Source organism: Pelodiscus sinensis, chromosome 10, assembly GCF_052426305.1.
Source record: "Pelodiscus sinensis isolate ZL-2025 chromosome 10, ASM5242630v1, whole genome shotgun sequence".
NCBI lineage: Eukaryota > Metazoa > Chordata > Testudines > Trionychidae > Pelodiscus > Pelodiscus sinensis.
The window spans coordinates 57841908-57866985 of NC_143061.1; positions in this window are offsets into that span (position 1 = coordinate 57841908).

The window sequence follows — 25078 nt, forward strand, 5'->3', positions numbered from 1 at the left end:
GGGGGGTCTCTGGCGCCTCCTTGGGATCATGCTGCTGGGGGGGTCTCTGGCTTCGCTCTCCGGTCGTGCTGCTGGGGGGGGGTCTCTGTTACCGCTTTCGGGTCGCGCTGTTGGGGGGGGTCTCTGGTGCCGCTCTCGGTAGTGGTGCTGGGGGTGGGGTCTCTGTCTCCACTCTCGGGTCGCGCTGCTGGGGGGAGGTCTCTGGCACCTCTCTCGGGTTTTGCTGCTGGGTGGGTGTCTGGGGCCGCTCTCGGGTGATGCTGTTCGGGGAGGTCTCTGGCGCCGCTCTCCGGTAGCGGTGCTGGGGGTGGGGTTTCTGTCTCCACTCTCGGGTAATGCTTCTGGGGGGGTCTCCGGCGCCGGTCTCGGGTCGCGCTCCTTGGGGGTGGGGTCTCTGTCGCCACTTTCATCTCATGCTGCTGGGGGGGGTCTCTGGCGCCACTCTCGGGTGATGCTGCTGGGGGGGGCCTCTGGCTCCCATCTCAGGTTGTGCTGCTGGGGGGGGGGGGAGATCTCTGTCGCCGTTCTCTGGTGATGCTGCTGGGGGGAGGGTCTCTGGCGCCACTCTTGGGTCGCACTGCTGGGGGCGGGTCTGTGGTGCCGCTCTCGGGTCTTGCTGCTGGGGGGGGTCTCTGGCACCGTTTTCGGGTCACTCTGCTGGGGGAGGTCTCTGGCTTCGCTCTCGGGTCACGCTGCTGGGGAGGGTCTCTGGCGCCGCCCTCGGGACTTGCTGCTGGGGGGGGTCTCTGGCGCCGCCCTCGGGTCGCAATGCCGGGGGGGTTCTTTCGCGCTGCTCTCGGGTTTTGCTGCTGGGGGGGGGGGTCTCTTGTTTCGCTCTCGGGTCATGCTGCTGGGGGGGGACTTTGCAAGCGGGGCCGGGTACTAAAGGCACCAAGCAGCTGGCGGAATCACTGAGAACAAGGGTCATGGGGTCGGGGGTTGGTTGAGACTCTTTGGACCAGAGGCAGGGGGTCCAGGCTGCCAAATGTGTCGCGGAGAACCTCCATCTATCGGACGCGGCTTCCTCTCCGCGCTTGCAGAACCGAGCAGCTAAAAGTGTTAGAAGCCAAATCAGAGCGGCTCATGTGTGTGTTAGAAACGGCTACGGGGAGCCAATTGCACTGGCACCTGACGCCTTCTTCAGCCCTTTGTTGCTGCATTCTCAGGCTGGCACCTCTCACAACCATTCATTCATCGTCCAAGCACTCTCTCTCTTATGTACATTCCCTAATTAATGTTTCCCATACAGTATTTTGCATAATAATACAAGAGTTGTAGTTACAAAAAGTTACAAAAGTTTCTGGGTGGCATTTCTTAAAACATTCTCTCTCTGAGCGCTGAGTTAGTTACTGTTATAGTTACAATGCTTCACTTTGCGATTAGGGTTAAGTGCTTCACAATGCTTTGAAGAGAACGGTTGTCAATTGTGTAACAGTAAGTTTGAGCGTGCCCTGGCGCACAGCGAGGGGAGCTGTTTCTGGCTACATAGTAGTATATTTTTAACAGTTTGAAGTTACATGACCTAATATTACATTCCTAACCAATTATATTCTAGAGGGGCAAAAATGTTTAGATTTATAATTAAACAATCCTAACAAATAATAATAATAATAATTATAAATCTAAACACTTCTCAAGCTTGATAACACTAAATCTAAACACTTTCACAAGAATAAATCTAAACACTTCTATGCTTCTTCTACTTAACAAACTTCTCCTCCTTAGACTTGTAGTTGTGGGGAACAAATTCTGGGGAGTCACTTCCACTTGGGGAATCCTGTTTCATACTTGACTATGTTCTCCCTACACTAAGGCTGGCCGAGAGACTGTCCCGGACTGATCGTAACAGACTGTTCTGTCCGCGAATGGGCTGAGAGTAAAGGGCGTGTTCGGAATCTGTGGCGCCCAATCTGAGGCTGTCCGAGGTGACTCTTAACGGACTGCTCCGTGCGCCAATGGGCGGTGACTCAAGGCGTGTTCTGGGGCTGCTGGCGGCCAATAGGTTGTCCGGGGTGGATTATAACAGACTCTTCTGTCCGCGAATGGGCTGTGACTAAGGGGCGTGTTCTGAATCAGAGGCACCCAATAGGCTGACCCGGCTGCATCTTAACGGACAGCTCTGTCTGCGAATGCGGTGTGACTAGGGGGAATGACCTGCCACTGCTCTCGACCAATAGGCTGTCCGGGGTGGATCTTAATGGACTGCTCTGTCCTCGAATTGTCTGTGACTTAGGGGTGGTTCCTGGCTGTGTGCCAGCCAATGGGCTTTCGGAAGACAGCCTTGGCGGAGGAGAGCGTCGCCCAATGGGCTGTCAGCAAAGGGGATCCTGCCTCTGGTTCGGCCAATGGGCTGCCGCAGGGGGGCGTTGTCTGACTGGGCGGCCGGCGCCGCCATGACAGGAAGGTCCGAGGAGCGCGCGGGGGCGCGAGCGAATCCTGGGTCCGAGTGCGAAGCTCCCCGCCCCCAGCCCGCCCCTTGTTGGTGTCTGGCCCGGGGGAGGAGGGGGCGCGAGGGAAGGTGGGGGAGCGGGCTGGGGGTGGGGTGTCTGGACAGGGGTGAGGTGTAGGAGCAGGCTGGGTGTGAGGGGCCGGGGGGGGCGCTTGGCACTGGGGGGGCAGGAGGGGGTGAGGGGCCGGGGGGGTGCTCGGCACTGGGGGGGCAGGAGGGAGGGGGAGGGGCCGGGGGGGGCCTTGGCACTGGGGGGGGCAGGAGGGGACAGGGCGCGGGAGAGCGCAGGCGCGGGCGGCGCTGGCTGGGCGGGAAACTCCCGGGACGCTCGCGCTGACGAGGCGGGCGGGAAAACGCTGCGGGGGGCGCTGAGGGGCGGAGCCTGGGGGGCGGGGCGGGAGCTGGCAGTGACGTGGAGCCCCCCTCCCCCGCCTGCTTCTCTCCGGGCCCCAGGCTGGACATCGGCGGGGCGGCCCCTGGCGGAGGTGGGGGGGCGATTTCTGCCCCCCCCCCCGGCGCTGCAGCCTCCCCGGGGAGCAGCGCCCCTGTGACCCCCCCCCACGTGGTGCCGGGGGAACGGGGCTGTGGCCCCCCCTTTGGGGCGCGGGAGCTGACCCGGGCTCCAGTCACGTGGGTGTCTCGGGGAGGGGGGGCTGCGGGCCACCGGGGCGCGGGAGTGTCACGTGCCCCCTCCCCCCGCCGGGGAGCCGCGCGCCCTCGAGGGGTGGTTCCCGCGGGCGGGGCACGCACAGAACGTGTCCCGCACGCGGGGGGGCGGGGCGGCCTGAGCCCTGCTCCCCGCGCTGCTCGCTGCCTGGGGGCGGGGCCGGGTGCCCGCTGAATCCCCCCTGTGCCCGGGGGGGGCAGTTCGGCGGGGGGCGCTGTGGGGGGGGATGCTCTGGCCCTGGCTGCCCGCAGTGCCGCCCAGTGCCCGGCTGTGCCTCCTGCAGAGGCCGAGAGCGTCCTGGGTGGGGGCGTGTGGGGAGGGGGGGGAGTGGCTGAGAATTGGGGGGCAAACAGGTGACAGACAAACCAACCGACAGAAAAGCCTCCCTGCCTGGCCCCCAGCTGAGCGGAGAAACGTCCCCCTGGCGCCAGAGCACTGCAGGGCCCAGCCTAGTCGCTTTGTGCGCTCCAGCCCCACGGCGTGGGGAGGGGGCGACGGTGGAGGAGCCCCACGCACCCAGGCCTTAGGTTCCCCACCCGCCTTCTAAGCACTGAGCATTTTAGGCCTGGCTGGACTAGAGAAGGGGGCACCAGGGGAGTTGCCGCTGAAGGCGCGCGGCCGCGCACAAACACCCCTCTGCCGCCCACCTCCGTTGCGGAGCCTTGCAGCGGCACTCGCCTTCCTGCTGGCCGGGGAATGGCGCGGTTGTTTTCCTGATCTGGTGGAGGGCGGCTGCCCCGTTGTGTCCCTGCTGGGGCAGCCTCGCCCCACCTCCAGCTGCGATTGGGGCTTCTGTTTGTTTCTGTTCATACAGTTTGCTGCAGTTTTCCATCCCCGAGGACCTGCGTGAAGCTGGTCCGACCAGAGATACTGGGATCGATTTTTAAGAGTAAGAGGTTTTGTTTTTAAAGCAGGGGTGAGGAACCTAATACCCCAGCTCACGTGAGTGTGGCCCTCGAGACTCAAGGTTCCCACACTAACGCTCTAGCTCCCCTCCAGATTGGTGATAGAAATGTAGCCGTGTTAGTCTGGGGTAGTTGAAGCAAAATGCAGGACAATGTAGCACTTTAAAGACTAACAAGATGGTTTATTAGATGATGAGCTTTCGTGGGCCAGACCCACTTCCTCAGATCAAATAGTGGAAGAAAGTAGTCACAACCATATATACCAAAGGATACAATTAAAAAAAAGAACAAATATGAAAAGGACAAATCACATTGCAGAACAGGAGGGGGATGCGGTGGGGGGGAAGGGGAAGGAAGGTAAGTGTCTGTGAATTGATGATATTAGAGGTAGGGAGAGTGGGATGTTTGTGAGTTAATGGTATTAGAGGTGATAATTGGGGAAACTATCTTGGTAATGGGTGAGATAACAAACATTTGAACTAAGTCCTTGTTGGAAAGTGTCGAATTTTAACATGAATGACAGTTCAGAGGATTCCCTTTCAAGTGCAGATGTAAAAGGTCTTTGTAGCAGAATGCAGGTGGTTAAGTCATTGAGAGAGTGTCCTTTCTGGTTAAAATGGCAAGAAACTGTTTTCTCTTTGTGATCTTGTCTGATATCTGTTTTGTGGGCATTAATCCTTTGGCGAAGTGTCTGAGATGTTTGTCCAATGTACATAGCAGACGGACACTTTCGGCACACGATAGCATAGATTATATTTCTGGATGCGCAGGAATATGTGTTCTTGATCTTATAACTCACTTGGTTGGGTCCAATAATGGTATCAGCAGAATGAATATGTGGACAAAGCTGGCAACGGGGTTTGTTGCAAGGGAAGGTACCAGGGTTGATATTAGTGTGGTATGTCCTGTGGTGGTTGGTAAGAATGATCTTGAGGTTAGGTGGTTGTCTATAGGAGACTATGGGTCTGTCTCCCAGAGCCTCTTTGAGTATGGTATCCTGTTCCAATATAGGCTGTAGTTTATTGATAATGTGTTGGACAGGTTTAAGTTGGGGGTTGTAGGTGATGACAAGTGGTGTTCTATTGTTGGTTTTCTTGGGTCTGTCTTGAAGTAGATGGTTTCTAGGTATTCGTCTGGCTCTTTCAATTTGCTTTTTTATTTCTCTGGGTGGCCAGATTGGAGCAGACAAATTCTGCTAGCCTGCCCCGCCCCGCCCCGCCCCGCCCCCCGCCCCCCCCTCCTCACAAGCTCCGGTGTGCGAGGGGAATGTGGGAAGCCTCTTCCTCCTTCTCAGTTGGGGCATGTGTTAATGCGGATGGTGGGGTTTGGGATTTTTTTTTCTTCACTCTTGTGTGTAGGGTTGCCAGGTGTCTAGCACTGAGCCAGACAGCCCGGTAGTTGCACTTTTTGTCCGGTAAATAAATTTAGAAAATACCGGACATACAAAATGTCCAGTATTTTCTGCTTTTCCTCTGTGCCCAGCAGAAATAATCCGGGGCGGGGAGATTGGCTGACTAATTAAAGGGGTCACAACTGGATTTTGCTCAACAAAAATGTTCCTGGTGGGGTTTTTTTGTTTGGTTGGCTTCTTTCCCTCAACAAAAATTTTCCTGGCGCCTTTTTTTTTTTTTTTTTTTTTTTTGCTGAAACCATCTGGCAACCCTACTAGTGTGTGCCTTCCGCCCCCCCAATAAGGTTCCCCACCCCGTCTGAAAGCGAGAGTTGGGAGAACAGGTTACCTTGCGTTCCTGTGTCCTTATAAGGAAGTTGAAGGCTACTATAAAATCCCCCCTCATGGTCTCCTCTTCAGACTAAAGAAACCTAAATCCCTCAGCCTCTTCATAGAGCAATTGCTCCAGCCCCCTAATCATTTTGGTTGTCCTCTGCTGGACCCTCTCCAATGTGTCCACATCCCTTCTGTAGTGGGGGGCCCAGAACTGGACACAGTACTCCAGATGTGGCCTCACCAAAGCCGAATAAAGGGGAATAATGACATCTCTGGATCTACTGGCAATGCTCCTCTTAATGCAACCTAATATGCCATTAGCCTTCTTGGCTACAAGGGCACACTGTTGACTCATCTCCAGCTTCTCATCCACTGTAACCCCCAGGTCCTGTCTGCAGAACTACTACTTAACCGGTTGGTCCCCAGCTTGTAACTATGCTTGGGATTCTTCCATCCCAAGTGCAGGACTCTACACTTGTCCTTGTTGAACCTCATCAGATTTCTTGTGGCCCAATCCTCCAATTTGTCTAAGTCATTCTGGACCCTATCTCCGCCCTTAGGCATCTTTTAGCCTTTTTGTTCTATTATTGTTTTTCTATTTGGTACTAGAAAATCAAACTTTCCTCCTGCTTGGGCCTCAAGTTTCACTCCAGCAGCCCTTCCACAAGTAGAATCGTCTGCAAAATAAAATGTCAGGGCTACCGTCATTAAGGTGCTTGTCCCTGTAAGGACATGTGACTGAACTGGTTGTTCAGAAGGTTTCTGGTGAATTGGTTTATGCACAGGTATGCCTCCCGTTCTTCTTTAACCACCGCAGTCTCTTGTTTTTGTCCGGAAGCAAATTCTCTGCCAAGCCACCTTTTTTCCCTTTCATGTAATTGTCTGCTCTTTCGTTCGGTGTGGTAGACTTGTTCTAGTGTGGCATTAGACAACCGAGCCACAGAAAAGTCTGCCTTGGTACCACTGAGTACCGGCCCAGACCAAAGTAGCTTTCAGACACCTTAAGAGAGTCTTGATTTGCAATTCTCCCCTTTCTTCTCCTTGGATTTTCAACTAGGAAAGTGTGCTAATCATCTGCTTTTGCGGAAAAACTTGCCAGCTGTCTACACTGGCCGCTTGAATTTCCGCAAAAGCACTGACGATCTCATGTAAGATTGTCAGTGCTTCTGCGGGAATACTATGCTGCTCCCGTTCGGGCAAAAGTCTTTTTCCGAAAGACTTCTGCGCAAAAGGGCCAGTGTAGACAGCAGAGAGTTCTTTTCCGCAAAAAAGCCCCGATGGCGAAAATGGCGATTGGGGCTTTTTTGCAGAAAAGCGCGACTAGATTGGCCACGGACGCTTTTCCGTAAAAAGTTTACATACCCAGTATCTTGTGAAGAACTTGTCACCTCAGCACAGGGTCCCGGGGCGGGCTTTACCATAAGGGACCCGGAGAGATCATCTAGGCCAGCTGGAGGGGGCAGGGGAGGGGAGGGGAGGGGAGAGGAGAGGAGAGGAGGTTGGCCACTGAAAATGTTGCAGTATTAATTTTCCTTTTATTTGACTTCATATCAAACAAATATTTACAGTTTAAATGACCTTGTTAATTCTCCCTTGTGTTAGTACTCTTTCTTCCAGAACGTTTTAAAAACACAGACGAGACATGTCTTCGCCTGGGTGGCAGGCATCCGAAGAAGGGCACGTGACCTCGATCTTGGAGCACGAGACAAAACTCACTCCGCTCCTGGAGGGGAAATGTTAGAGGCAACACTGGGCTCCAGTGAGCAGCAGCCAGGTGACGCACGTGTCTGTCCTTTCCACACATCTAGGGTGGCCTAGCTCCTAACCGTTCTCTGTCTCTTTTTCGGTCCCTGTAGACTTGGAGGAGATGAGAGGCTGGCCATGTGGTGGCAGAGACCGAAAGGAGCCACCCCCCCCGAGACCCTGCCGGCAGATGGAAACCAGACAGCGATCTATGGAAGAAGAGCAAATAGCAATTGGCTCAAGGTAAGTATCGAGGGAGGGCCGCACAGACGTTTGCGAGCGTGGTACGGGTCCCTGAGAAAAGGCCCTCTGGCTCGTGGTGGAAGAACTTGAAAATACGAAGTACAAAAGTCACAGTGTTGTACTTAAAAGAAGTACTCGGGATCTTTTTCAGAGGGATAAGGCAACACGCCACATTTATTGATCACACACACACACATTATATATATATAGAAATTATTTATTTATTTACCACATGCATATGATAAGTATTGATTATTCTGTGTCACTCACGCACTCACTCTCACACACACACACACACACACACACACGTGCACAAGCACACTCCGTCTTGCTGTTGTTACCAACTTGTTGCTCCCCTTAACTTCACTGGCCAGGTGAGTTAGATGGGGGAGGGGTGGAGCCGGGCTTCTGCTGATCCGGATCGATGCTCCGATGGTGACAAGATGAGACCCGGAGTCCTCTGCAAGACAACTCACTTTTATAGCAGCTTCCCTCTTATGCAAATATATCCCAGATTCAAAATCTGGGTCTGTGTCCTTTGGTCCCTTTGTGGGTGCTGTCTGTTAAGAGAGGGTGTTTTCCAAAGAAGGTGCTTGCTTCTAATCCCCAAGGCCTTCAATATGTCTGCTCTTCTTTCTTGAGCCCTCTTGACACCTTGGGTCTGGCTTCTACCCCCTTTTCAACTGGTGTAGCTCTCTGGAGGTGCTTGGCTCCCAAGTGTTACTCATTCACACCTCGTTCATTCAACTGGGCAATTGATTACAGAGTGGGGGGAGAGAGTGGGGGAAAGATCTTATTCTACTCCTAGCAAATGACATTTTTACCTCTTTAACTATATACTCTGTATTAGAACCCTATGTAGAAAACTAAGTTACAAGGTTATATGGATTCAGGTTCTAATACAAAGTGACAAGGTCATATGGATTAATACAAAGTTACAAGGTTATATGGAGAGGCACAGTGTCAAGTCATATGAAGTACATAGGTTTATCTACAACAGAAACTGAACACCGATTTTTGTATTTTTAAAAATGTCATTAATCCCCCCGCCCCGCCGCCCCCCGAATCTCCTGGCTGGCGATACTTAACGTGTCTAGGATCATACGGAAAACTAAGTGAGTAGGCTGCCAATTGACCTAGCGTCACGCATGCGGAGAGTTGGCAAAACTGGGATTGAAATAAAGACTTGGTCTCCAGCAGCACCGAGGAGCCCCAGACATGGATTAGGGCCTCGTGGGAATAGTTGTCTCCTAATTGATCTAATCTTTGGCTTTTGAGTTTAATATTATTGGTGAGTCCTTCTAGGCGACTGTTAGTCGGTGTGCATGCGTGCGCACGTAAGTATGAGTGCAAGTGTGTGCGTCCGCAAGTGTCCATTTGCGTGTGTGTGCACATGCCTGCGTGCGGGCAGATTGAGCAGATGCGTGTGTGGGCATCTGAGCGAGGGCATGAGTGGGCGCCCAGGCGTGTTAATCTGTTAATTCGCGTTTGTGAGTGTGTACACGCATCCCTGCGTGTGAGCATTTGGCAGGGTGAGTGGCTGTGGTACGGGCGTGTGCGTCTGACGTGTGCCAGTCAGACGGTGCCCTGGCAGCAGTAGCTCCTGGAAAGCGACACCCCTCCCCTCCCATCTGGAGCATGCAACTGGGATGAGAGGGGCAGGGAAGAGTAGCACTGCTGCAGCGCGTTTCAGCACGAGGCTCTAACTGCCGCGCGGTAGCTGCTCCTTTTGTATCCGACGTGGGGCAACAAGGAGCGGCCTCGCATCATGCCGGCGCCACGTGCGTTCAGTCCCACGGACCGGAAGTGACGTTTGCTCGGTCCACAGCCTGACAGCAACCGACTGGGAACCGTGACCGGAAGGTGCCCAGGTACGAGCGCTCAGCTGGTGCCAGGTCAGCGGGTGGTAGGCAGGAGACACGGGGCCAGGCGGGACGGGTTCAGACACGGGGTGCCTGGCTGGGACAGCGACTGGGGTTGGAGGTTTCCTGCGGCGGTGCAGCCAGCGTAGGCCACCAGCTCCCGTGGTACGTGGGGCAGAGGAAGGACAGCAGAGCGGAGGCTGGAACCGCTCCGACAAGGCACCACTCTGCTTATGGTTGCCAGGTGTCCGGTTTTGAACTGGACGGTCCAGGCTTTCAGCTTTTTCTTCGGGAAACAAATTTATATTTTCTCAATGTCCGCGAAAGCGGCAAGGAGTTCTGTGCCACAGGGCTCCTCGCTGCTTTTGCAGATTCAGACTAACGCGGCTACTCCTCTGATAAATGTCGGGTATTTTCTAAATCAGATGGAATGCAGATTGTGATGTCATGTCAGGCGTGCCTGGTATTTTTGGTGAAACCATCTGGCAACCCTAGCTCTGCTCCTTGCTTGGCCGGGGTGGCGCCCTGCCTCTGTGGCAGGTCCTGACGTCACAGGGAGCGTGTTCCCCAGGAAATCCGGGCAGTGCAGCGGCTTCCGGTCCGCGCCACCCGGCCCCAAGGGAGCGGCGGCGGGAGGCGGCAGGGAGGTCAGAGCGTGACGCTGCCCCGCCCGGATCTCAGCCCTTGGGCGCCCCAGTGTGCACCCCGCCCGGCCGGGCCGCTCCCCTGTAGCTCCGCCCCCAGCGCTGCGCCCGCTGCCTCGTGGCCCGGCTCGGTGCGAAGCTGCCACTGCCGGCTACGAACAGCAGCGCACTGCTAGTGACGTCATTGCCCTGGCGCGGTGCATGCAAATGACGGAACGCGGGGCACGTTCTATCGGCTCCCGGGCGAGTGACACGTGGGTTTGTGTGGCACACAGACGGGTCCCAGGCTCCGTCATTAATGGCAGGGGCGGGGCCACTGACTGGCAGGAACTCAGCTGGGACACAGAAGTGAGCGGCAGAAAACTCCTCGGGGTCTCCGGAAAATCCTCGCGCGGCCCCTCTGGGCTTGTGAACGGGACGCAGCAGAGGCAGCCGCCCCCCTCCCCACCCACCCGCCTCACGCTCCCCGCTGCACTTTCGAAGGCAACAGCAGCATCAGCCTGTCCCGCTGCCAGTCCCTGCACAAGCCGGCTGGGAAATTTGGTGTTGGGGGGAGCAGACTGCACGGGGCGGAGAGGAGTTTGGGGGTGGTGGGGGATCAGACTGCACGGAGCGGGGAGGAGTTTGGTGAGGGGGGATCATACTGCATGGGGCGGAGAGGAGTTTGGTGAAGGGGAATCATACTGCATGGGGCGGAGAGGAGTTTGGGGGGAAGCAGACTGCACGGGGCGGGGAGGAGTTTGGTGAGGGGGGATCAGACTGCATGGCGCGGAGAGGAGTTAGGGGGGTAGGGGATCAGACTGCAGGGGGCGGAGAGGAGTTTCGTGGGGGGTAGGAGATCAGACTGCACGGGGGGAGGAGTTTGGGGGGGATCAGACTGCACGGGGCGGGGAGGAGTTGGGGGGGGATCAGACTGCACGGGGCGGGGAGGAGTTTGGGGGGGATCAGACTGCACGGGGCGGGGAGGAGTTTGGGGGGGGATCAGACTGCACGGGGGGAGGAGTTTGGGGGGATCAGACTGCATGGGGCGGGGAGGAGTTTGGGGGGGATCAGACTGCACGGGGCGGGGAGGAGTTTTGGGGGGCGATCAGACTGCACGGGGCGGAGGGGAGTGTGGGGGGGATCAGACTGCACGGGGGGAGAGGAGTTTGGGGGGATCAGACTGCACGGGGGGAGAGGAGTTTGGGGGGGATCAGACTGCACGGAGCGGGGAGGAGTTTGGGGGGATCAGACTGCACGGGGGGGAGGATCAGACTGCACGGGGCGGGGAGGAGCTTTGGGGGGGATCAGACTGCAAGGGGCGGACGGAGTTTGGGGGGCCGATCAGACTGCACGGGGCGGAGGGGAGTGTGGGGGGGATCAGACTGCACGGGGGGGAGAGGAGTTTGGGGGGGATCAGACTGCACGGGGCGGACAGGAGTTTTGGGGAGCGATCAGACTGCACGGGGCGGAGGGGAGTGTGGGGGGGATCAGACTGCACGGGGGGAGAGGAGTTTGGGGGGATCAGACTGCACGGGGGGAGAGGAGTTTGGGGGGGATCAGACTGCACGGAGCGGGGAGGAGTTTGGGGGGATCAGACTGCACGGGGGGGAGGATCAGACTGCACGGAGCGGGGAGGAGTTTGGGGGGGGATCAGACTGCACGGGGCAGGGAGGAGCTTTGGGGGGGATCAGACTGCACGGGGCGGACAGGAGTTTGGGGGGGCGATCAGACTGCACGGGGCGGAGGGGACTGTGGGGGGGATCAGACTGCACGGGGGGGAGAGGAGTTTGGGGGGGATCAGACTGCACGGAGCGGGGAGGAGTTTGGGGGGGGATCAGACTGCACGGGGCGGGGAGGAGTTTTGGGGGAGATCGGACTGCACGGGGCGGGGAGGAGTTTGGGGGGATCGGACTGCACGGGGCAGGGAGGAGTTTGGGGGGGATCGGACTGCACGGAGGGAGAGGAGTTTGGGGGGATCGGACTGCACGGGGCGGGGAAGAGTTTGGGGGGATCGGACTGCACGTGGGGGAGGAGTTTGGGGGGATCAGACTGCACGGGGGGAGAGGAGTTTGGGGGGGATCGGACTGCACGGAGGGAGAGGAGTTTGGGGGGATCGGACTGCACGGGGCGGGGAAGAGTTTGGGGGGATCGGACTGCACGGGGCGGGGAGGAGTTTGGGGGGATCAGACTGCATGGAGGGGAGGATCAGACTGCACGGAGCGGGGAGGAGTTTGGGGGGGGATCAGACTGCACGGGGGGAGAGGAGTTTGGGGGGATCAGATTGCACGGGGGGAAGAGTTTGGGGGGATCGGACTGCACGGGGCGGGGAAGAGTTTGGGGGGGATCGGACTGCACGGGGCGGGGAGGAGTTTGGGGGGGATCGGACTGCACGGAGGGAGAGGAGTTTGGGGGGATCGGACTGCACGGGGCGGGGAGGAGTTTGGGGGGATCGGACTGCACGGGGCGGGGAGGAGTTTGGGGGGGATCGGACTGCACGGGGCGGGGAGGAGTTTGGGGGGGATCAGACTGCACGGGGGGGAGGAGTTTGGGGGGATCGGACTGCACGGGGGGAGAGGAGTTTGGGGGGGATCGGACTGCACGGGGGGGAGGATCAGACTGCACGGAGCGGGGAGGAGTTTGGGGGGGGATCAGACTGCACGGGGGGGAGGATCAGACTGCACGGGGGGGGAGGAGTTTGGAGGGGGATCAGACTGCACGGGGCGGGGAGGAGTTTGGGGGGGATCGGACTGCACGGGGCGGGGAGGTGTTTGGGGGGGATCGGACTGCACGGGGCGGGGAGGTGTTTGGGGGGGATCATACTGCACGGGGGGAGAGGAGTTTGGGGGGATCGGACTGCACGGGGCGGGGAAGAGTTTGGGGGGATCGGACTGCACGGGGCGGGGAGGAGTTTGGGGGGATCAGACTGCACGGGGGGAGAGGAGTTTGGGGGGATCAGACTGCACGGGGGGGAGGATCAGAGTGCACGGGGCGGAGGGGAAGTTTGGGGGGATCAGACTGCACGGGGGGGAGGAGTTTGAGGGGGGATCAGACTGCACGGGGCGGGGAGGAGTTTGGGGGGATCAGACTGCACGGGGGGGAGGAGTTTGAGGGGGGATCAGACTGCACGGGGCGGGGAGGAGTTTGGGGGGTTCAGACTGCACGGGGCGGGGAGGAGTTTGGGGGGGAAGGGTTGCCGCGGTGTCTCCTCTCCCGAGTGGGGGCGGGGCATCAGCTGCGGACGCTGCCGTCTCTGAGGCAGGAGCCCCGCCCAGCAATGGGGAGGGGCGGGATGAGGGGGAGTAGGGAAAGTAGCCGCAGTGGCTTGTGGGAAACTGAGTGCCCCTGTCCGCAGCTCCCATCGGCCATTGCAGGGCCAGGGCAGGCCCGGCGCTGTTCGGTTGGGCGGGTGCAGCGGAAGTGACATCACAACGGGGCATTGACCAGGGAGCGACGCGGTTGGTCCCGCGCTCGTGTCACTCCAAGTGTTAGCGACGCATCCTGGGACTTGTAGTTCTCATAGTGCGGCCTCCCGGGGCACGTCGCAGCGCGCCCCGCCCCTATCATAGCCCCGCCCCCCGGCATAGCCCCGCCCAGCGTGTTCTTAGTTCGGAATGGGGCATTTCTACCCTAAGAACAATCTTTTTTATTCGGAAATAACGGCCCTTAGCAGAGCAACAGTGACACTCGGTAGTCACCGGCGGTAATGCACGTGTAATTCCGTAGCGCCTCCACAGTGCCGCTCGGTGGTCATTGCCGGTAATGCACGTGTAATTCCGAAGCGCCTCCACAGTGCCGCTCGGTGGTCATTGCAGGTAATGCACGTGTAATTCCGTAGCGCCTCCACAGTGCCGCTCGGTGGTCATTGCGGGTAATGCACGTGTAATTCCGTAGCGCCTCCACAGTGCCGCTCGGTGGTCATTGCGGGTAATGCACGTGTAATTCCGTAGCGCCTCCACAGTGCCGCTCGGTGGTCATTGCGGGTAATGCACGTGTAATTCCGTAGCGCCTCCACAGTGCCGCTCGGTGGTCATTGCGGGTAATGCACGTGTAATTCCGAAGCGCCTCCACAGTGCCGCTCGGTGGTCATTGCCGGTAATGCACGTGTAATTCCGTAGCGCCTCCACAGTGCCGCTCGGTGGTCATTGCCGGTAATGCACGTGTAATTCCGTAGCGCCTCCACAGTGCCGCTCGGTGGTCATTGCGGGTAATGCACGTGTAATTCCATCGCCCCCAGCTGCTGTCCCTGCTGCGCACGCCACGTGGCCCCAGTCTTGCCCTTTGACAGCAGGCAAAGTAAGAAGCTCGTTATTTCCAGGCTCCGCGCACCCCTCTCCCCTCCTGCCCCCGGCCCCCTCATCCCACACACCAGGCTCCGCGCAGCCCTCTCCCCTCCTGCCCATGGCCCCCTCATCCCGCACTCCAGGCTCCGCACAGCCCTCTCCCCTCCTGCCCCCGGCCCCCTCATCCCGCACTCCAGGCTCCGCACAGCCCTCTCCCCTCCTGCCCATGGCCCCCTCATCCCGCACTCCAGGCTCCGCGCAGCCCCCTCCCCTCCTGCTTCCTCACCCCAGCCTGCACCCCGTCCATACTCTTATCCCGGGGCCCTTCCTCTCCCCAGCCTGCACCCCCGTCCATATGCTTATCCCGGGGCCCTTCCTCCCCCCAGCCTGCACCCCCATCCATATTCTTATCCCGGGGCCCTTCCTCACTCCAGTCTGCACGCCCATTCATGGGAGCCATCAGTCCACCTTTTCCCTGCACCACATTCAGTAAAGTGTCTGATCAGGGTATGAGAGCAGCCCTGAGCCTTTGTCTCCACTCAGCAGGTTGCACCACACAGGATATGTGGATGGTCCTGGGCTTTGTACAGCACTCCAGACTGACCCCTGGACACGGCTTCTGGGTCCTAGCCCTTTGCTGTCACTCCTGCCCGAGGGCTTTGCTGGCTCCAGACTGGGTAACAGCTGGGAAACTGGCTGGGCAGTGGGCTGAGAAGATACCGTCCGAGATGGACTTGAGCTGCCTGGACGTGATTCTCGGAACACGTGAAGGGTCCTCAGCGTTCGGCCTTCCCATGGCTCTGTGTGAGTAAGAGGTGCGTGCTTTGAAATCTTCAAGCGTCCTGGCAGTATGTTTCTTCTGAGGCAGAGAGCTTCCTGCTGGGGCACGGAGCCTGGTGGCTTGGGGACTGGTGAAGGGGCAGTAGGCGGTTCAACAGTGCGTGGATAGATATTCAAGGCCTCCGTTCTCTCCGAGTTCCTGGAGTGGCAGCGGGAGGGGGTGGCCGATGGTGGGAGGAGAAGCGATGCCGCGTCCTTGCGGACTGAAAAGCTAAGTTGTTTGTTTGTTTTTTCCCCTCAGCTGTGTTCGGTAGCGAGCGATAAGAAGTCAACCCTCCCGGTGTCCTCCCGTCTGGGGATGGAACGGAAAAGAGAACGGCGAGCTTGGGAGCTTGGTCGAAGCGAGGCGAGAACCGTCCTGCTGGGAGCGGAGCAGCCATCGCTGACCGGGAGATAAGTGTCGGGTCTGGAAATCTCTCGGCTTACGGCCCACTCGGGTCTAGGAAGGGAAGTCACGTTTGCTTAGACAGCGAGTCCGAGCGGAGGTTCCCGAGGTGCTTACTTGGTAGTGGGAGAAACAGGGCTCCCGTTTGTCAGGGGTGCTGGTTTCTCTGGAACACGGTGTCCTTCTCAGCAGACGCTTGGCTCGAGGAGGAAGACGCAAGGCGGTAAGGTTTCTGGCTGCCTCGCATGTGTTTCTCTCTTGTTGCTCTCTCGTATTGGCCAATACGTCCTGTCTGTCTGTTTCTGTCTGTGTCTTTGTCCTTGCTCTGCTTCTGCCGTGTCCTTGTACAGCACACTTGCAGGCATTCCAGGTGAGCATCTCCAAGGGTTAAGGGCTCAGGAGCCAACGGGAATTCTGCAGGTACGCTAGTCGCGCAAGGGAGAGCGGTGGTGCGTCATGGCTGAATGACTCGGTGTTCTTGTAGAGGACCCGATACATAGGCGAGGGGCGGGGGGGAAGGGCTAAAGGATAGAATTCCCACAGCCACAGACCTTAGTGAGTGAGAGGTCTCTTCAGTCACGCCGCTCTCGGATCTCGCTGCAGGGAGGGATTCTGGTGCCGCTCTCGGGTCGTGCAGCTTGGGGGTGTCTCTAGCACTGCTCTCGGGTCTCGCTGCTGGGGGGGAGGGGTCTTTGGGGCCACTCTCAGGTCGTGCTGCTGGGAGGGAGTCTGGCGCCTCTCTCGGGTTATGCTGCTGCGGGGAATCTCTGGTGCCGCTCTCGAGTCGCGCTACTGGGGGGGGTCTCTGGCGCCTCCTTGGGATCATGCTGCTGGGGGGGTCTCTGGCTTCGCTCTCCGGTCGTGCTGCTGGGGGGGGTCTCTGTTACCGCTTTCGGGTCGCGCTGTTGGGGGGGGTCTCTGGTGCCGCTCTCGGTAGTGGTGCTGGGGGTGGGGTCTCTGTCTCCACTCTCGGGTCGCGCTGCTGGGGGGAGGTCTCTGGCGCCGCTCTCGGGTCGCACTACTGGGGGTGGTCTCTGGAGCCTCCCTCCGGTCATGCTGCAGACGGGGGGTGTCACTGGCCCCGCTATCAGGTGATGCTGCTGCGGGGGGTCTCTGGCACCTCTCTCGGGTTTTGCTGCTGGGTGGGTGTCTGGGGCCGCTCTCGGGTGATGCTGTTCGGGGAGGTCTCTGGCGCCGCTCTCCGGTAGCGGTGCTGGGGGTGGGGTTTCTGTCTCCACTCTCGGGTAATGCTTCTGGGGGGGTCTCCGGCGCCGGTCTCGGGTCGCGCTCCTTGGGGGTGGGGTCTCTGTCGCCACTTTCATCTCATGCTGCTGGGGGGGGTCTCTGGCGCCACTCTCGGGTGATGCTGCTGGGGGGGGCCTCTGGCTCCCATCTCAGGTTGTGCTGCTGGGGGGGGGGGAGATCTCTGTCGCCGTTCTCTGGTGATGCTGCTGGGGGGAGGGTCTCTGGCGCCACTCTTGGGTCGCACTGCTGGGGGCGGGTCTGTGGTGCCGCTCTCGGGTCTTGCTGCTGGGGGGGGTCTCTGGCACCGTTTTCGGGTCACTCTGCTGGGGGAGGTCTCTGGCTTCGCTCTCGGGTCACGCTGCTGGGGAGGGTCTCTGGCGCCGCCCTCGGGACTTGCTGCTGGGGGGGGTCTCTGGCGCCGCCCTCGGGTCGCAATGCCGGGGGGGTTCTTTCGCGCTGCTCTCGGGTTTTGCTGCTGGGGGGGGGGGTCTCTTGTTTCGCTCTCGGGTCATGCTGCTGGGGGGGGGGACTTTGCAAGCGGGGCCGGGTACTAAAGGCACCAAGCAGCTGGCGGAATCACTGAGAACAAGGGTCATGGGGTCGGGGGTTGGTTGAGACTCTTTGGACCAGAGGCAGGGGGTCCAGGCTGCCAAATGTGTCGCGGAGAACCTCCATCTATCGGACGCGGCTTCCTCTCCGCGCTTGCAGAACCGAGCAGCTAAAAGTGTTAGAAGCCAAATCAGAGCGGCTCATGTGTGTGTTAGAAACGGCTACGGGGAGCCAATTGCACTGGCACCTGACGCCTTCTTCAGCCCTTTGTTGCTGCATTCTCAGGCTGGCACCTCTCACAACCATTCATTCATCGTCCAAGCACTCTCTCTCTTATGTACATTCCCTAATTAATGTTTCCCATACAGTATTTTGCATAATAATACAAGAGTTGTAGTTACAAAAAGTTACAAACGTTTCTGGATGGCATTTCTTAAAACATTCTCTCTCTGAGCGCTGAGTTAGTTACTGTTATAGTTACAATGCTTCACTTTGCGATTAGGGTTAAGTGCTTCACAATGCTTTGAAGAGAACGGTTGTCAATTGTGTAACAGTAAGTTTGAGCGTGCCCTGGCGCACAGCGAGGGGAGCTGTTTCTGGCTACATAGTAGTATATTTTTAACAGTTTGAAGTTACATGACCTAATATTACATTCCTAACCAATTATATTCTAGAGGGGCAAAAATGTTTAGATTTATAATTAAACAATCCTAACAAATAATAATAATAATAATAATTATAAATCTAAACACTTCTCAAGCTTGATAACACTAAATCTAAACACTTTCACAAGAATAAATCTAAACACTTCTATGCTGCTTCTACTTAACAAACTTCTCCTCCTTAGACTTGTAGTTGTGGGGAACAAATTCTGGGGAGTCACTTCCACTTGGGGAATCCTGTTTCATACTTGACTATGTTCTCCCTACACTAAGGCTGGCCGAGAGACTGTCCCGGACTGATCGTAACAGACTGTTCTGTCCGCGAATGGGCTGTGACTAAGGGGCGTGTTCTGAATCAGAGGCACCCAATAGGCTGACCCGGCTGCATCTTAACGGACAGCTCTGTCTGCGAATGCGGTGTGACTAGGGGGACTGACCTGCCACTGCTCTCGACCAATAGGCTGTCCGGGGTGGATCTTAATGGGCTGCTCTGTCCTGGAATTGTCTGTGACTTAGGGGTGGTTCCTGGCTGCGTGCCAGCCAATGGGCTTTCGGAAGACAGCCTTGGCGGAGGATAGTGTCGCCCAATGGGCTGTCAGCAAAGGGGATCCTGCCTCTGGTTCGGCCAATGGGCTGCCGCAGGGGGGCGTTGTCTGACTGGGCGGCCGGCGCCGCCATGACAGGAAGGTCCGAGGAGCGCGCGGGGGCGCGAGCGAATCCTGGGTCCGAGTGCGAAGCTCCCCGCCCCCAGCCCGCCCCTTGTTGGTGTCTGGCCCGGGGGAGGAGGGGGCGCGAGGGAAGGTGGGGGAGCGGGCTGGGGGTGGGGTGTCTGGACAGGGGTGAGGTGTAGGAGCAGGCTGGGTGTGAGGGGCCGGGGGGGCGCTTGGCACTGGGGGGGCAGGAGGGGGTGAGGGGCCGGGGGGGGGTGCTCGGCACTGGGGGGGCAGGAAGGGGTGAGGGGCCGGGCGGGTGCTCGGCACTGGGGGGGCAGGAGGGAGGGGGAGGGGCCGGGGGGGGGCCTTGGCACTGGGGGGGGCAGGAGGGGACAGGGCGCGGGAGAGCGCAGGCGCGGGCGGCGCTGGCTGGGCGGGAAACTCCCGGGACGCTCGCGCTGACGAGGCGGGCGGGAAAACGCTGCGGGGGGCGCTGAGGGGCGGAGCCTGGGGGGCGGGGCGGGAGCTGGCAGTGACGTGGAGCCCCCCCCCCCCCCCCGCCTGCTTCTCTCCGGGCCCCAGGCTGGACATCGGCGGGGCGGCCCCTGGCGGAGGTGGGGGGGTGATTTCTGCCCCCCCCCCCGGCGCTGCAGCCTCCCCGGGGAGCAGCGCCCCTGTGACCCCCCCCCACGTGGTGCCGGGGGAACGGGGCTGTGGCCCCCCCTTTGGGGCGCGGGAGCTGACCCGGGCTCCAGTCACGTGGGTGTCTCGGGGAGGGGGGGCTGCGGGCCACCGGGGCGCGGGAGTGTCACGTGCCCCCTCCCCCCGCCGGGGAGCCGCGCGCCCTCGAGGGGTGGTTCCCGCGGGCGGGGCACGCACAGAACGTGTCCCGCACGCGGGGGGGCGGGGCGGCCTGAGCCCTGCTCCCCGCGCTGCTCGCTGCCTGGGGGCGGGGCCGGGTGCCCGCTGAATCCCCCCTGTGCCCGGGGGGGGGCAGTTCGGCGGGGGGCGATGCTCTGGCCCTGGCTGCCCGCAGTGCTGCCCAGTGCCCGGCTGTGCCTCCTGCAGAGGCCGAGAGCGTCCTGGGTGGGGGGCGTGTGGGGAGAGGGGGGGAGTGGCTGAGAATTGGGGGGCAAACTTAGGGGCTGCACGGGGCGGGGAGGAGTTTGGTGAGGGGGGATCAGACTGCATGGGGCGGGGAGGAGTTTGGGGGGGATCAGACTGCACGGGGCGGACAGGAGTTTTGGGGAGCGATCAGACTGCACGGGGCGGAGGGGAGTGTGGGGGGGATCAGACTGCACGGGGGGGAGAGGAGTTTGGGGGGATCAGACTGCACGGGGGGAGAGGAGTTTGGGGGGGATCAGACTGCACGGAGCGGGGAGGAGTTTGGGGGGATCGGACTGCACGGAGGGAGAGGAGTTTGGGGGGATCGGACTGCACGGGGCGGGGAAGAGTTTGGGGGGATCGGACTGCATGGGGCGGGGAGGAGTTTGGGGGGGATCAGACTGCACGGGGGGAGAGGAGTTTGGGGGGATCAGATTGCACGGGGGGGAGGAGTTTGGGGGGATCAGACTGCACGGAGGGAGAGGAGTTTGGGGGGATCGGACTGCACGGGGCGGGGAAGAGTTGGGGGGGATCGGACTGCACGGGGCGGGGAGGAGTTTGGGGGGGATCGGACTGCACGGAGGGAGAGGAGTTTGGGGGGATCGGACTGCACGGGGCGGGGAAGAGTTTGGGGGGATCGGACTGCACGGGGCGGGGAAGAGTTTGGGGGGATCGGACTGCACGGGGCGGGGAGGAGTTTGGGGGGATCAGACTGCACGGGGGGAGAGGAGTTTGGGGGGGATCAGACTGCACGGAGCGGGGAGGAGTTTGGGGGGATCAGACTGCACGGGGGGGAGGATCAGACTGCACGGAGCGGGGAGGAGTTTGGGGGGGGATCAGACTGCACGGGGCAGGGAGGAGCTTTGGGGGGGATCAGACTGCACGGGGCGGACAGGAGTTTGGGGGGGCGATCAGACTGCACGGGGCGGAGGGAAGTGTGGGGGGGATCAGACTGCACGGGGGGGAGAGGAGTTTGGGGGGATCGGACTGCACGGGGCGGGGAAGAGTTTGGGGGGATCGGACTGCACGGGGCGGGGAAGAGTTTGGGGGGATCGGACTGCATGGGGCGGGGAGGAGTTTGGGGGGGATCAGACTGCACGGGGGGAGAGGAGTTTGGGGGGATCAGATTGCACGGGGGGGAGGAGTTTGGGGGGATCAGACTGCACGGGGGGAGAGGAGTTTGGGGGGGATCGGACTGCACGGGGCGGGGAAGAGTTTGGGGGGATCGGACTGCACGGGGCGGGGAGGAGTTTGGGGGGATCAGACTGCACGGGGGGGAGGAGTTTGGGGGGATCGGACTGCACGGGGCGAGGAGGAGTTTGGGGGGGGGATCAGACTGCACGGGGCGGGGAGGAGTTGGGGGGGGATCAGACTGCACGGGGCGGGGAGGAGTTGGGGGGGATCAGACTGCACGGGGCGGGGAGGAGTTTGGGGGGGGATCAGACTGCACGGGGCGAGGAGTTTGGGGGGGATCAGACTGCACGGGGGTGAGGAGTTTGGGGGGATCAGACTGCATGGGGCGGGGAGGAGTTTGGGGGGGATCAGACTGCATGGGGCGGGGAGGAGTTTGGGGGGGATCAGACTGCACGGGGCGGACAGGAGTGTTGGGGGGCGATCAGACTGCACGGGGCGGAGGGGAGTGTGGGGGGGATCAGACTGCACGGGGGGGAGAGGAGTTTGGGGGGATCAGACTGCACGGGGGGAGAGGAGTTTGGGGTGGATCAGACTGCACGGAGCGGGGAGGAGTTTGGGGGGGGATCAGACTGCACGGGGCAGGGAGGAGCTTTGGGGGGGATCAGACTGCACGGGGCGGACGGGAGTTTGGGGGGGCGATCAGACTGCACGGGGCGGAGGGGAGTGTGGGGGGGATCAGACTGCCCGGGGGAGAGGAGTTTGGGGGGGATCGGACTGCACGGAGGGAGAGGAGTTTGGGGGGATCGGACTGCACGGGGCGGGGAAGAGTTTGGGGGGATCGGACTGCATGGGGCGGGGAGGAGTTTGGGGGGGATCAGACTGCACGGGGGGAGAGGAGTTTGGGGGGATCAGATTGCACGGGGGGGAGGAGTTTGGGGGGATCAGACTGCACGGAGGGAGAGGAGTTTGGGGGGATCGGACTGCACGGGGCGGGGAAGAGTTGGGGGGGATCGGACTGCACGGGGCGGGGAGGAGTTTGGGGGGGATCGGACTGCACGGAGGGAGAGGAGTTTGGGGGGATCGGACTGCACGGGGCGGGGAAGAGTTTGGGGGGATCGGACTGCACGGGGCGGGGAAGAGTTTGGGGGGATCGGACTGCACGGGGCGGGGAGGAGTTTGGGGGGGATCAGACTGCACGGGGGGAGAGGAGTTTGGGGGGATCAGATTGCACGGGGGGGAGGAGTTTGGGGGGATCGGACTGCACGGGGCGGGGAAGAGTTTGGGGGGATCGGACTGCACGGGGCGGGGAGGAGTTTGGGGGGATCAGACTGCATGGAGGGGAGGATCAGACTGCACGGAGCGGGGAGGAGTTTGGGGGGGGATCAGACTGCACGGGGGGGAGGAGTTTGGGGGGATCGGACTGCACGGGGCGGGGAGGAGTTTGGGGGGGATCGGACTGCACGGAGGGAGAGGAGTTTGGGGGGATCGGACTGCACGGGGCGGGGAGGAGTTTGGGGGGGATCAGACTGCACGGGGGGAGAGGAGTTTGGGGGGATCAGATTGCACGGGGGGGAAGAGTTTGGGGGGATCGGACTGCACGGGGCGGGGAGGAGTTTGGGGGGATCAGACTGCACGGGGGGGAGGATCAGACTGCACGGAGCGGGGAGGAGTTTGGGGGGGGATCAGACTGCACGGGGGGGAGGATCAGACTGCACGGGGGGGGAGGAGTTTGGAGGGGGATCAGACTGCACGGGGCGGGGAGGAGTTTGGGGGGGATCGGACTGCACGGGGCGGGGAGGTGTTTGGGGGGGATCGGACTGCACGGGGCGGGGAGGTGTTTGGGGGGATCGGACTGCACGGGGCGGGGAGGAGTTTGGGGGGGATCAGACTGCACGGGGGGAGAGGAGTTTGGGGGGATCAGATTGCACGGGGGGAAGAGTTTGGGGGGATCGGACTGCACGGGGCGGAGAGGAGTTTGGGGGAATCAGACTGCACGGGGGGGAGGATCAGACTGCACGGAGCGGGGAGGAGTTTGGGGGGGGATCAGACTGCACGGGGCGGGGAGGAGTTTGGGGGGGATCGGACTGCACGGGGCGGGGAGGTGTGTGGGGGGGATCAGAGTGCACGGGGCGGAGGGGAAGTTTGGGGGGATCAGACTGCACGGGGGGGAGGAGTTTGAGGGGGGATCAGACTGCACGGGGCGGGGAGGAGTTTGGGGGGATCAGACTGCACGGGGCGGGGAGGAGTTTGGGGGGGAAGGGTTGCCGCGGAGTCTCCTCTCCCGAGTGGGGGCGGGGCATCAGCTGCGGACGCTGCCGTCTCTGAGGCAGGAGCCCCGCCCAGCAATGGGGAGGGGCGGGATGAGGGGGAGTAGGGAAAGTAGCCGCAGTGGCTTGTGGGAAACTGAGTGCCCCTGTCCGCAGCTCCCATCGGCCATTGCAGGGCCAGGGCAGGCCCGGCGCTGTTCGGTTGGGCGGGTGCAGCGGAAGTGACATCACAACGGGGCATTGACCAGGGAGCGACGCGGTTGGTCCCGCGCTCGTGTCACTCCAAGTGTTAGCGACGCATCCTGGGACTTGTAGTTCTCATAGTGCGGCCTCCCGGGGCACGTCGCAGCGCGCCCCGCCCCTATCATAGCCCCGCCCCCCGGCATAGCCCCGCCCAGCGTGTTCTTAGTTCGGAATGGGGCATTTCTACCCTAAGAACAATCTTTTTTATTCGGAAATAACGGCCCTTAGCAGAGCAACAGTGACACTCGGTAGTCACCGGCGGTAATGCACGTGTAATTCCGTAGCGCCTCCACAGTGCCGCTCGGTGGTCATTGCCGGTAATGCACGTGTAATTCCGTAGCGCCTCCACAGTGCCGCTCGGTGGTCATTGCCGGTAATGCACGTGTAATTCCGTAGCGCCTCCACAGTGCCGCTCGGTGGTCATTGCGGGTAATGCACGTATAATTCCGTAGCGCCTCCACAGTGCCGCTCGGTGGTCATTGCCGGTAATGCACGTGTAATTCCGTAGCGCCTCCACAGTGCCGCTCGGTGGTCATTGCAGGTAATGCACGTATAATTCCGAAGCGCCTCCACAGTGCCGCTCGGTGGTCATTGCCGGTAATGCACGTGTAATTCCGTAGCGCCTCCACAGTGCCGCTCGGTGGTCAGTGCAGGTAATGCACGTGTAATTCCGAAGCGCCTCCACAGTGCCGCTCGGTGGTCAGTGCAGGTAATGCACGTGTAATTCCATCGCCCCCAGCTGCTGTCCCTGCTCCGCACGCCACGTGGCCCCAGTCTTGCCCTTTGACAGCAGGCAAAGTAAGAAGCTCGTTATTTCCAGGCTCCGCGCAGCCCTCTCCCCTCCTGCCCCCGGCCCCCTCATCCCACACACCAGGCTCCGCGCAGCCCTCTCCCCTCCTGCCCCCGGCCCCCTCATCCCGCACTCCAGGCTCCGCACAGCCCTCTCCCCTCCTGCCCATGGCCCCCTCATCCCGCACTCCAGGCTCCGCGCAGCCCCCTCCCCTCCTGCTTCCTCACCCCAGCCTGCACCCCGTCCATACTCTTATCCCGGGGCCCTTCCTCTCCCCAGCCTGCACCCCCGTCCATATGCTTATCCCGGGGCCCTTCCTCCCCCCAGCCTGCACCCCCATCCATATTCTTATCCCGGGGCCCTTCCTCACTCCAGTCTGCACGCCCATTCATGGGAGCCATCAGTCCACCTTTTCCCTGCACCACATTCAGTAAAGTGTCTGATCAGGGTATGAGAGCAGCCCTGAGCCTTTGTCTCCACTCAGCAGGTTGCACCACACAGGATATGTGGATGGTCCTGGGCTTTGTACAGCACTCCAGACTGACCCCTGGACACGGCTTCTGGGTCCTAGCCCTTTGCTGTCACTCCTGCCCGAGGGCTTTGCTGGCTCCAGACTGGGTAACAGCTGGGAAACTGGCTGGGCAGTGGGCTGAGAAGATACCGTCCGAGATGGACTTGAGCTGCCTGGACGTGATTCTCGGAACA